Source organism: Anolis sagrei, chromosome 10 (genome assembly GCF_037176765.1).
Source record: "Anolis sagrei isolate rAnoSag1 chromosome 10, rAnoSag1.mat, whole genome shotgun sequence".
Taxonomy (NCBI): domain Eukaryota; kingdom Metazoa; phylum Chordata; class Lepidosauria; order Squamata; family Dactyloidae; genus Anolis; species Anolis sagrei.
The window spans coordinates 23,606,220-23,618,393 of NC_090030.1; the positions used below are offsets into that span (position 1 = coordinate 23,606,220).

At 42.5% G+C, this 12,174-nt stretch overlaps 1 protein-coding gene and 1 long non-coding RNA gene across 6 annotated transcripts in view; both read right to left on the reverse strand.

Annotated features, from left to right (window-relative positions):
- The window catches only part of MBNL3 (muscleblind like splicing regulator 3), a 156,095-nt gene extending 150,231 nt beyond the window's left edge, over nucleotides 1–5,864 (reverse strand). For 2 of the 5 annotated variants that reach the window (XR_010910317.1, XM_060756087.2), the window contains exon 1: nucleotides 5,126–5,849. The gene's annotated coding sequence lies outside the window, so the exon portion shown is untranslated. Of the gene's footprint in view, nucleotides 1–5,125 lie in introns of all 5 variants that reach the window. The other 3 variants (XM_060756082.2, XM_060756088.2, XM_067471639.1) reach the window with 3 other exon arrangements.
- The window catches only part of LOC137097634 (uncharacterized), a 457,703-nt gene that overhangs the window by 192,336 nt on the left and 253,193 nt on the right, over nucleotides 1–12,174 (reverse strand). The window lies entirely within an intron of this gene.

The window sequence follows — 12,174 nt, forward strand, 5'->3', positions numbered from 1 at the left end:
TCCTGGAGAAGATAGATCGAAAGCTGTAATCTGGCTTTACCTTTGACCTTAACCCCAACTCTATCTATCCATCTATGTATACATCTCTGTATCTATCTATCTATCTATCTATCTATCTATCTATCTATCTATCTATCCATTTCCCTATCCATCCATCAATCCTGGAGAAGACTGATAGAAAGGAACTATATGGGTTTACCTTTGACTACCTTCTGTCTCTCCATCTATCAATCAATCCATGTATGTATCCATCTAGGTATTTATGTATCTATCCGTCCATCCATTTATGTATCCATCTAGGTATCTAGGTATCTAGGTATCTATCCACCTCCCCATCCCTCTATCAAACCATCCTGGAGAAGATTGATCGAAAGCTGTAATCTGGCTTTACCTTTGACCTTAACCCCAACTCTATCTATCCATCTATGTATCCATCTCTGTATCTATCTATCTATCTATCTATTTATCTATCCATTTCCCTATCCATCCATCAATCCTGGAGAAGACTGATAGAAAGGAACTATATGGGTTTACCTTTGACTACCTTCTGTCTCTCCATCTATCAATCAATCCATGTATGTATCCATCTAGGTATTTATGTATCTATCCGTCCATCCATTTATGTATCCATCTAGGTATCTAGGTATCTAGGTATCTATCCACCTCCCCATCCCTCTATCAAACCATCCTGGAGAAGATTGATCGAAAGCTGTAATCTGGCTTTACCTTTGACCTTAACCCCAACTCTATCTATCCATCTATGTATCCATCTCTGTATCTATCTATCTATCTATCTATTTATCTATCCATTTCCCTATCCATCCATCAATCCTGGAGAAGACTGATAGAAAGGAACTATATGGGTTTACCTTTGACTACCTTCTGTCTCTCCATCTATCAATCAATCCATGTATGTATCCATCTAGGTATTTATGTATCTATCCGTCCATCCATTTATGTATCCATCTAGGTATCTAGGTATCTAGGTATCTATCCACCTCCCCATCCCTCTATCAAACCATCCTGGAGAAGATTGATCGAAAGCTGTAATCTGGCTTTACCTTTGACCTTAACCCCAACTCTATCTATCCATCTATGTATCCATCTCTGTATCTATCTATCTATCTATCTATTTATCTATCCATTTCCCTATCCATCCATCAATCCTGGAGAAGACTGATAGAAAGGAACTATATGGGTTTACCTTTGACTACCTTCTGTCTCTCCATCTATCAATCAATCCATGTATGTATCCATCTAGGTATTTATGTATCTATCCGTCCATCCATTTATGTATCCATCTAGGTATCTAGGTATCTAGGTATCTATCCACCTCCCCATCCCTCTATCAAACCATCCTGGAGAAGATTGATCGAAAGCTGTAATCTGGCTTTACCTTTGACCTTAACCCCAACTCTATCTATCCATCTATGTATCCATCTCTGTATCTATCTATCTATCTATCTATCTATCTATCTATTTATCTATCCATTTCCCTATCCATCCATCAATCCTGGAGAAGACTGATAGAAAGGAACTATATGGGTTTACCTTTGACTACCTTCTGTCTCTCCATCTATCAATCAATCCATGTATGTATCCATCTAGGTATTTATGTATCTATCCGTCCATCCATTTATGTATCCATCTAGGTATCTAGGTATCTAGGTATCTATCCACCTCCCCATCCCTCTATCAAACCATCCTGGAGAAGATTGATCGAAAGCTGTAATCTGGCTTTACCTTTGACCTTAACCCCAACTCTATCTATCCATCTATGTATCCATCTCTGTATCTATCTATCTATCTATCTATTTATCTATCCATTTCCCTATCCATCCATCAATCCTGGAGAAGACTGATAGAAAGGAACTATATGGGTTTACCTTTGACTACCTTCTGTCTCTCCATCTATCAATCAATCCATGTATGTATCCATCTAGGTATTTATGTATCTATCCGTCCATCCATTTATGTATCCATCTAGGTATCTAGGTATCTAGGTATCTATCCACCTCCCCATCCCTCTATCAAACCATCCTGGAGAAGATTGATCGAAAGCTGTAATCTGGCTTTACCTTTGACCTTAACCCCAACTCTATCTATCCATCTATGTATCCATCTCTGTATCTATCTATCTATCTATCTATTTATCTATCCATTTCCCTATCCATCCATCAATCCTGGAGAAGACTGATAGAAAGGAACTATATGGGTTTACCTTTGACTACCTTCTGTCTCTCCATCTATCAATCAATCCATGTATGTATCCATCTAGGTATTTATGTATCTATCCGTCCATCCATTTATGTATCCATCTAGGTATCTAGGTATCTAGGTATCTATCCACCTCCCCATCCCTCTATCAAACCATCCTGGAGAAGATTGATCGAAAGCTGTAATCTGGCTTTACCTTTGACCTTAACCCCAACTCTATCTATCCATCTATGTATCCATCTCTGTATCTATCTATCTATCTATCTATCTATCTATTTATCTATCCATTTCCCTATCCATCCATCAATCCTGGAGAAGACTGATAGAAAGGAACTATATGGGTTTACCTTTGACTACCTTCTGTCTCTCCATCTATCAATCAATCCATGTATGTATCCATCTAGGTATTTATGTATCTATCCGTCCATCCATTTATGTATCCATCTAGGTATCTAGGTATCTAGGTATCTATCCACCTCCCCATCCCTCTATCAAACCATCCTGGAGAAGATTGATCGAAAGCTGTAATCTGGCTTTACCTTTGACCTTAACCCCAACTCTATCTATCCATCTATGTATCCATCTCTGTATCTATCTATCTATCTATCTATTTATCTATCCATTTCCCTATCCATCCATCAATCCTGGAGAAGACTGATAGAAAGGAACTATATGGGTTTACCTTTGACTACCTTCTGTCTCTCCATCTATCAATCAATCCATGTATGTATCCATCTAGGTATTTATGTATCTATCCGTCCATCCATTTATGTATCCATCTAGGTATCTAGGTATCTAGGTATCTATCCACCTCCCCATCCCTCTATCAAACCATCCTGGAGAAGATTGATAGAAAGCTGTAATCTGGCTTTACCTTTGACCCCAATCCTATCTATCCATCTATGTATCCATCTCTGAATGTATCTATCGTCTATATCCATGTATGTATCCATCTAAGTATCTATGTGTACATATCTTTCTATTCATCCATCCATCCATCCATCTATGTACCCATCTAGGTATCTCTGTATGTATCTATCTATCCATCCATTGATCCTGGAAATTATTGGTAGAAAGGAACCATCTGGCCTTGCCTTTGACTACATTCTATCTATCTATCTATTTATGTACATATGTATCTATCTATCATCTATTCATCCATCCATCCATGAATCCACCTAGCTATCAATAAATATCTATCTATCCATCTATGTACCCATCCATCCATTTATGTATGTATCCATCTACATATCCATCCATCCTGCGAAATAATGATAGAAAGGAGCCATTGAGTCTTATCTTGGACTACCATCCATCTGTGTATGTATGTATGTATGTATGTTTGAATGTATCATCTATCCATCTATGTACCATCTAGATATCTCTGTGTGTCAGCATCATTGGTGATCACTCATGAACGACTATGATTGTCTTCCGCTACATATACTTTGACTACATATACATCCTAGAGAAACCTGATAGAATGGAGCCATTTGGCCTTACCTTGGACTTTCATCTATCTATCTATCAATGTTTGTATGTATGTATCATCTATCCATCTAGGTATCCATTTAGGTATCTATATGAATCAATCTCTCCATCTATGTACCTGTCTAGGTATCTCTGTATGCATCCATCTATGTACCTATCCATCATCCCTATCCCTCCATCCTGGAGTAGACTGATACCTTTGACTACCTTCTATCTATCCATCTATGTATGTATGCATGTATGTATCTATCATCTATCCATCCACTGAGGTATCTATCTAGGTATGTATGTATGTATGTATCCATCCAGCTATCAATGTATCATCTATCCGTGTATATCTATCTATCCATCCATGTATCCATGCATGCATGCATGTATGTATGTATCCATCCAGCCTTCAATGTATCCATCTATTCATGTATCTATCTACCCATGTATCTATCTATCTATCCATCCATCCAGTCATCAATGTATCCATGTATCTATCCATCCATGTATCTATCTATCTATCCATCCATCCATGTATCTATCTATCTATCTATCTATCTATTTATCTATTGATCGATCTATCTATCTATCCATCCATCCATCATCCATGTATCTATCCATCCATCCATCTATCTATCCATGCATGTATCTATCTATCCATCCAGCCATCAATGTATCCATCTATCCATCTATCTATCTATCCATCCAGCCATCAATGTATCCATCTATCAATCTGTCTATCTATCTATCCATGGATCTATCAATCTATCTATCCATCCATATATCTATCTATCCATCCATGTATCTATCAATCCATCAATCTATCCATGTATGTATGTATCTATCCATCCAGCCATCAATGTATCCATCTATCCACATATCTATCTACCCATGTATCTATCTATCCATCCAGCCATCAATGTATCCATGTATCTAGCTATCCGTCCATGTATCTATCTATCCATCCATGTATCTATCTATCCATCCATGTATCTATCTATCCATCCATGTATCTATCCATCCATCCATCCATCCATCCATGTATCTATCGATCTATCTATCCGTCCATGTATCTATACATCTATCTATGCATGTATTCATCGAGCCATCAATGTATCCATCTACCCATGTATCTATCTATCCATCCAGCCATCAATGTATCCATCTATCTACCCATTTATTTATCCATCCATCCATCCATCCATCCATTCATCCATCCATCAATGTATCCATCTATCCATGTATCTATCAATCCATCCAGCCATCTATCCATCCAGTCATCAATGTATCTATTTATCTCTATCTGTCTATCTATCTATTTCTCTATCATCCTCTCCCTCCCTCCATTCCTGTCTCTCTCTCCTTCTCTCTCTCTCTCTCTGAATCCGCTAGGGCCCACACTCTCTCTCTCGTTCTCTCGCTCACTCACCTTGGCTTCTTCCTCCTCCTCCTCCTCCTCTTCCTCCTCTTCTTCCTGCTCCTCTTCTTCTTCTTCCTCCTTCTCCTTCTCCTCCTTCGGGGGGGCCTGAGGGGCCCATGGAGGCTCGGGGGGCTCAGCCGGGGCGGCTCATGCAGAGCGCCATTTTACAGCGGGAGGGGGGAGGGAGGGAGGGAAGGAGGGAGGAGAGGAAGGGAGGAGTGAAGGCAGGCAGGGAAGAGAGAGAGAGAAGAGAAGAGAGGGAGGGAGGAGAGCGAGCAGGAGCCTCAACAGCCCAGCCGCGCGCGCCCCGCAGAGGAGACCTCCATGCCTTGGAGAGCCAGGCAGGAGAAGAAGAAGAATAGTAGTAATAATAGAAGAAGAAGTATACTGTCTTGTGATAGTCTTCTTCTTCTTCTTGGAGGTCCCCTTGTCCTCTAATTTTGGCCCAAAGCAAAAGCGCAAACAAGCAGCAGCAAAAGCAGAAGCAGCAGCAAAAGCGGGCGGCGGCTTCTCCTCCTCTTGCTCTCTTTCTCTTTCTTTCTCTTTCTCCTCCTCTTTCTCTCTCTTTTCTCCTCCCTCTTTCCCTCGGCTGGAGATGGCACGATCCGCCCCCGCAAAGGCTGGAGGCTGCCCCCCCCCCCTTTCTCTCTCTCTCTTTGCAAACCGGCTTGGCTTTGCTTTCTATTTTTTTCCCCCTTTGCGACACGGAGGGAGGAGAGGCCGGTTCCAGGATCAGCCCGCCCTGGCTGCCATGGCAACGCCACCTGCGCACGCGCGGAGGGAGGAAAGGAAGGGAGGCTCTTCCATTCGCTCTGGGGGTTTAGTGGTTGGGAAGCTACACCTTTACACTCTGTGCAGGTACAACTGTACCAGGAGCTCCAATTTTGTTTGCTTTGCATTGAATGTTTGTTGTAGTCCGAAGTTTCAGGGACTCTGCAGATAGGTGGCTTCTTTTGGCTGCAATCATAGGGCAAGCCACATGTCAATTATAGTTAGGTTCCCTGGTCCCGCCCCCTTTTTTGGGTTTTGGAGGGAATAGGAGCCAATTTGGGTTCAGTCCACATAGAGAAGCCTTTCATGCAGGACATAATACCAAGAGCTCCTGTAGAAAGCTTCGTCTTCTACGGCTTGGCCGGGGAGATATACAGCCTACAGCTGTATATTAGGCCTGGGTAACAACGCAAAAATTTGTTTCTAAAATCAATTTGTATTTGGGGTTTTTTTTTGTTTCGATATTTAAAATAATTACAAAATTTTCCTTTTAAAAAGTTCGATATTTACGAAATTTCGTAAATGGTAAAAAATTAACGAATCGATTTCCGAAACAATAACGAATCGATTCGTTAATGGCGGACGCGACCGTGAAATACGCTAAAAAACCTCCAAAACCTTCTGAAGCTTCCCTCTCCCTCTGTTCTTGACTGTTGGTGTGATATTATAATTTTTTTTCACTAATTAAACCATAAAACTGGCCCAGACATGCGGAAATAATAACGAAACGACCTCAGAACAATAACGAAACGAATACAATAACGAAATACGAAGCATTTACAAAACGTGTTTAAAAATTCGTTTTTTTAAATAATTGCTCCAGAATGGTTCGTTATCGTTTTGTAATTGGAAAAATTAACGAATTATTAACGAATTACAAATTAACGAAATGAAACCGCCCAGGCCTACTGTATATCTTCAGAGTCAAGTTGAGTCACAACAGAAAGATAGATAAATATGGTATTATGAAAGAGTGAACATGGAACAGCTTAGATTATACTAATCGAAAATGAGTTTAACTGGAAAACATTGGTGATTATATGTTTCTTTGACTTAGAAATGGAGATGAGCACCACACCCCAGAGTCGGATACGACTGGACTTAATGTCAGGGGGGAACCTTTACCTTTACCTAATAAAAATCCACATAAAAACCATATAAAAACAATTAAAAACATATAATCACCAATGTTTTCCAGTTAAACTCATTTTCGATTAGTATAATCTAAGCTGTTCCATGTTCACTCTTTCATAATACCATATTTATCTATCTTTCTGTTGTGACTCAGCTTGACTCTGAGTCTGAAGCTGAGCTGTTTGGGCCTTCTGAGCCTGATTTCCTGCAGGATGACGAGGAGGCTGATAGTTTACAGATTCCCGTACTTGGTTCAAACGGGGCTGATAGTGTGGCTGCTGAAGGAGAAACAACAAGTCAGTTCCCCAGGGAAAGGAATGTTCCTACAGTTAGAGAGACTAATAGCGCGAGTGAAATCCCACACGGCCAGGTGGAGGATCCATCCCAGCTGGACCCAGATAAGGGGTTGTATAGCCTTGCAGATAATGAATTAATGAGCAGACCAGATCGTTTGGAATTAAGGCTTCGGAGAAGCACTCACTTGACCAGCAGCGAGAAGCCAAAGGTGCCCAAGGTCAACACAATGCTTTCATGTTCGCAAAGGGTATTTAGTCTTATAGCTGACAGGCAGTTGTCAGTCCAACATTGCTCTTTCCATGTTAACTTCTGGGGATTTTCCTTGGATTTTCGCAGCATGCTTCTGGCTTCCTGAGTCTGGGATTTGGGTCTTGTTTTCAACTGTTTACCATGGACTTTTGTTTGACCATTGCTAAAGGATTATGCTTCATCTTTTTGCCTTTGGATCTTGGGAACATTGCCTTTGCATTTAAGTCTCTGTTTGGCCTATGGAATGATTGCATTTCTATTTCTTTGTTACTCAATAAACTACAAAAACCTACAGCCTTGGTGTGGTGGTGTCTGGAGCAATACTTTCTCCCACCCTGGACATCATTCCACAGATATATAAACCCCATTTTCCTAGTTTCCAACAGACCTCAAACTGCTGAGGATGCCTGCCATAGATGTGGGTGAAATGTCAGGAGAGAATGCTTCTGGGACATAGCCAGACAGCCTGGAAATCTCAGAACAACCCAAACAATAGTTAGCTACTTCTGGACTCTGTGTGCTGGGTGAAAAGGTGTTCCACAGCTAGAGTGCAACACCATCCATGATTGCTAAAATAATAACACTATGTGCCTCTCTCTGAGGCTGAGGGAGTGACAGCTGTCACTCAAGATCACAAAGGATTCTTTGCAAATGACCTCAAAAGGAACCCTATATGGGTGAATTCAGACCAGATCCTGGCCATTCGGTATCGGAATCAGGGCCACAAAAACCAATAGGTATTCGCAACTGTGGTGAAAAGGAGGGGAAATACTAACAAATGCTATCGGCAGGAAAGGTAATGAGATTATGCCTTTTCGGGGACGTCCAACTGTGTAGAATTCAGAGATTCCTGCCTTGGGAAAACCGGGGTCACGCCAGGACAGCCAGTGGCAGGGACAGCTGGAGAAATTAATGGATTGTAGCAGAGGATTGACTTTTTCCAATAGAGGAATACTGCGATAATAATGATAATAATGGTTCGACTGGCTTAGGGCTGTCTTTCCAGGGATGGAAGGGGGCACTGGAAAGGGGGAAGCCTGTCCAGTGGATGAGCAAAGCCGGGCAGTGGAAGCGTTCCCATTAAAAACCCTGGAACAGATGTATAGATGCTGCAAAATAAATAAAGCCAAACACACAAGAAATACCAGTCTGGGCCGACCAAAGTGGAGGGTCTCCCTCCCTCCCCCAGATGTAGCAGTGCAGAAACCCCCTGAGAAGTAGGATGTTCACAAAAGGTTCACAAAGGCGCCCTTGATCCCAAGAGAAGTTATTTGGCTGCTAATGGACTTTGAATGTTACTAAATGTCCCCATGTGGTCAAAAAGAAGGAAGAGAAAGGGATGGAGAAGGAGGGAAAGAGGAAGAAAGAGAAGAAGGGGAAGAGAAGGGGAAGGAGGAGAAGAAAAAGGAGAAGAGGAAGAAAAGGGGAAGAAGTTGGAGGAGGAGAAAAGGGAGAAGGGGAAGAAAAGGAAGAGGAGGGGAAGGAAGAGGAAGAAAAGGGGAAGGAGGAGGAGAAAAGGAAGAAGGGGAAGAAAAGGAAGAGGAGGGAAAGGAAGAGGAGGAGAAAAGGGAGGACAGAAAAAAAGGGGGGGAGAAGAAAAGAAAGGAGAAGGGAAAGAAAAGGAGGAGGAGGGGGGAAGAAAAAGAAGAAGAAAAGGGGAAGAAAGAGGAGGAGAAAAGGAAGGAGAAGGGGAAGAAAAGGAGGAGGAGGGGGGAAGAAAAAGGAGAAGAAAAGGGGAAGAAAGAGGAGGAGAAAAGGAAGGAGAAGGGGAATTAAAGGAAGAAGGATAAGAGGAGAAAGATGAAGAGGAGAAAAGGAATGAGAGAGAGAAGAAAGGGGGAAGGAGAAGAAGAGAAAAGAGAAGGGGAAGAAGAGGAGAAGGAGGAGAAGAAAAAGGAGAAGAAAAGGGGAAGAAAAGGAGAAGGAGGAGGAGAGGAAGGAGAATGGGAAAAGAAGAAAGGAGGAAAAGGGAGAAAATGAAGGGAAAGAAGGAGGAGAAATAGAAGGGAAGAAGGGGAAGAGGAAAACAGAAGCTGGAAGAGGAGGAGAGAAAGGAGAAGGGGCAGAGCAGGAGGAGGAGGTGAAGGAGAAGGAGAAAGAGGGAAGGACGAGAACGGGGAAAAATTGGGGAAAGAAAAGGAGACAAATATAAGGGAAGGAGGGGAAAAATAGGAGGAGAAGGGGAGAAGAGGAAGAAGAAAGAAAAGGAGAAGGAGAGGAGGAAGGAGAAAGAGGGGAAAGAAGAGAATGGGAAAAGAGAAGTGTCTTTTTCCTACATTGAGATCCTTCCAGACCAACTCAATAACCACAGAAAGAACATCTGATACAAAATCTAGGCCTTGTGTCAATGCTAGCATTTATCATTTCTTCTGCAGGATTTTAGAAACATCTTTTGTCTGATAAAGAAGTCAGCAGAGCTTTGAAAGCTGGCGTGATGTGCTTCGTGCCCTTTGCTCGGCCAATACAGGCAATCCTTCTCCTGTGAATTTTGGGTTTTGCTTTGTGAATGATCCATACTGAAGTCCGGTGTGAACACCTCTCAATGGAACCATAACTCACAAATTCTGCCTCCTCTCAGCATATTTTAGTTCCTCTTCCTGGATCAGAGGTCTGTCGTTTCAATACGGTTTGCTGTTATCCACTCAAGACAGCCCTCCATATCCACAGATTCTGCATCCATGATTTTAAAATATTCAAAAAAATTTTTTTTCAATCCCTCCAAACGCGAGCCTTGCTCTTGCCATTTTATCTAAAGGCACCTCATTTTTCTATGTCATTATCTAGAATGGGACTTGGATGATTTCTGGAGTGGAAATCATCTATCGGACAGATGGCAAGCTGTTTGACCTCAGCAGACTGAAAGCCAAAACCAAGGTTACAACAACATCTGTTATAGAACTCCAGTATGCTGATGACAACATTGTCTGTGCGCATTCAGAAGAAAATCTACAAGCCACTCTAAACACCTTCGCAGAAGCATACAAGAAGCTCGGCCTGTCATTGAACATGAAACCAAAGTGCTGTTCCAGCAGTCACCAGCCAACCCTTCTCCAATGCCAGAGATACAGCTTAATGGTGTAACATTAGAAAATTTTGATCATTTCCGCTACCTTGGCAGCCACCTCTCCACCAAAGTCAACATCGACACTGAAATACAACACCGCCTGAGCTCTGCGAGTGCAGCATTTTTCCGAATGCAGCAGAGAGTGTTTGAGGACCGGGACATCCGTAGGGATACCAAGGTGCTTGTGTATAAAGCTATTGTCCTCCCAACCCTGCTATATGCCTGCGAAACATGGACTGTCTACAGACATCACATGTAACTCCTGGAACGATTCCATCAGCACTGCCTCCGGAAAACCCTGCAAATCTCTTGGGAAGACAGGTGGACAAATGTCAGCATGCTGGAAGAAGCAAAGACCACCAGCATTGAAGCGATGGTCCTCCGCCATCAACTCCGCTGGACCGGCCACGTTGTCCGGATGCCCGACCACCGTCTCCCAAAGCAGTTGCTCTACTCTGAACTCAAGAATAGAAAAAGGAATGTTGGTGGGCAGGAAAAGAGATTGAAAGATGGGCTCAAAGCCAGCCTTAAAAACTCTGACATAGACACTGAGAACTGGGAAGCCCTGGTCCTTGAGCGCTCCAGCTGGAGGTCAGCTGTGACCAGCAGTGCTGTAGAATTTGAAAAGGCACGAATGGAGGGTGAAAGAGAAAAGCGTGCCAGGAGGAAGGCGCGTCAAGCCAACCCGGACCGAGACCGCCTTCCACCTGGAAACCAATGCCCTCACTGTGGGAGAAGATGCAGGTCAAGAATAGGGCTCCACAGCCACCTACGAACCCACAAGAATACTGATCATGGAAGACTATCCTACTTGTCCAACGAGGGATCGCCTAAGTAAGCAAGTAAGCAAGCACAAGTCCCTTGATATATAAGGTATGCCATGGAAATACTAAGGGTGATCGTTGTGCTTTGAATGCCTCCATGTAGGTGACATCTCTTTTGCTCCAACGAAAGGCATCGGAGTCTCCCTTGGAGACAGCCTTGAGTTCCAGCATGAAATTACAATGGGGTGGAGGCATTTTACTGGTTGCCTGGGGAGGATTGTTCTTTTGAGCTTCACAAACAGCCCTGGAAGCAGTTCCGAACACATGTGGCATGTGACTCTTTCAAAGGCATGGTTTGAACTCGGGGAACACTGGTTTTTGAATAAAAGCCTATATTTTCTGCTTTGCACTGAAATATATGGCAGTGTGCCTGGCAGAAAGGGACTGGACCAGATTTTTTGCCTATACTTTTAAATATGTTTCTACAATAAACTGTTTGTTTGGATTCTGGACTCTTAAATTCTGGACTTCCCAGGCCTGGAGTGCAACAGAGACGCACAAAAATGGCAATGGTAGCATTTGAAATTGCTGAGGAACTGCGAAAACAATGAGGTTTTTTGGGGGTGTGGGTTGTTATTTAAAATGATTTGGCTGTAGCTTTGAAGGTGGTTGAAATATGCACCACTTCTGCAATTTGCTGTGTTTGTAGTCAGCTCAACCTGCACATTTAGCAAATGCAGAGACAGGTCAAACAGGCTCCAGCAAACATGGATGCTCCA